We start from the raw sequence: 1,446 nt of genomic DNA, 5'->3' as shown, positions 1-1,446 counted from the left end.
TATATGCAGTGTATTATTTGTTGAAACTGTACTTCCGATTTGATTTGAAACTGTCTCATTGCTATCTGTTTATCAATACAACTTTGAAAAAAAAATAAAACACTTGCAAATTAAATTCAAAGCATATTTAAAACCTTATATACCTTGATTAAGTTGGCTTCATTTCAGGGATACAATTATAGTTCAAGAAATGTAAATCTATAACTATATTACTATAATAAATAGAATCATGAATAAATATTAGTGATTCAGCAAGACCCAGTCTCAAACAAAAAATAAAAAAAGGTCTGGATGTGTAGATCATATGAAAGTCCTGGTTCTAATCCCCAGTACCAGAAAAAGAAAAGAAAAAAAGAGAAACAAAATAAAGCAACAAAATGTAAATGCTATGTGATTCCATCTATACAGGTACATAGAAAAATCAAAGTCATAGAAATAGAACATAGGATGGTGATTGCCAGGGCACAAGGAGGGGACATGGAAAATAACTGCTTAATGGGTTTAAGGTTTCACTTTGCAAAATGTAAAGAGTTCTAGAGATGGATGGTGGTAATAATTAAAAAATGGTTATGACAGTAAAGGTTATATATATAGTTTGCCATAATTAAAATAAGCTTCACACAAAAATGCTTCAGCAGACTATTTCTCAAATAAGTTTCTCCTCCTATATCTAAAATGATAATCAAATTATGAAGACAGTGTGTACACACTATAAAGGGTTAAAAATGGAACTACAAAATAACAACAATAATAGAAGACATTTAATGACATCTATGAAATGCTGAGTACTTTACATGGATTATTATTCATTCAAAATAACTGACAGAATTGAGTGTTTTAAGAGTTTAAGTCACTTTACTAATGATCTCAGCTAAAAAATGAGAGCCAGGATTCAAATCCAAGCTATCTAAGCCTATACTCTGGCATACCATCTGCCTGAACATCTTGGCATGAAAGGGCTGGTGAGAAGGTGCCAATACACTTAACAGACAAAGGAAAATAAAAGTGGTGATCTGTTAAGGACCTTCTCCATGTCAAGCACATATGGCATGTATGAGATTGAGATTGTAATTAGACCTCAGATCTAAGGAAAACCATATCAGGAGTGTTAGATATAAGACACAAGGATACAAAGAAGATAGAAGGCAGTAAGAGCTGTGAGTTACCTAAGAGATAAAAATGTCATGGTCTCATGAAAATACACAATTTCTAGCAAAAGAAAGTGAGAACAAACACTGACTCAATGAAACATAACTCAATGAAACATAGTTATTAAAAGCACTCTTTCAGGGCTGGAGAGATGGCTCAGTGGTCGAAAGCACCTACTTAGAACAAGCTTACCTAAAGCATCAGGGACCACGGTTCAATCCCCCAGCACCACATGCCAGCCAGCCCCGCCCCCTGGTGGGCTGAGCTGGCCACACACACACACCACTCTCTCTCTCT

The 1,446-nt window shown here is 34.7% G+C and overlaps 1 protein-coding gene and 1 pseudogene across 2 annotated transcripts in view; both read right to left on the bottom strand.

Moving 5' to 3' along the window:
- The window catches only part of Pign (phosphatidylinositol glycan anchor biosynthesis class N), a 150,650-nt gene that overhangs the window by 40,489 nt on the left and 108,715 nt on the right, over positions 1 to 1,446 (bottom strand). The window lies entirely within an intron of this gene.
- The window catches only part of LOC111818603, a 20,193-nt pseudogene that overhangs the window by 17,918 nt on the left and 829 nt on the right, over positions 1 to 1,446 (bottom strand).

This window comes from Octodon degus, unplaced genomic scaffold (genome assembly GCF_000260255.1).
Source record: "Octodon degus isolate 3935 unplaced genomic scaffold, OctDeg1.0 scaffold00097, whole genome shotgun sequence".
Lineage (NCBI taxonomy): Eukaryota > Metazoa > Chordata > Mammalia > Rodentia > Octodontidae > Octodon > Octodon degus.
The sequence above is the reverse complement of the archived record's forward strand: the minus strand, read 5'-3'. Positions and strand labels throughout refer to the sequence as shown.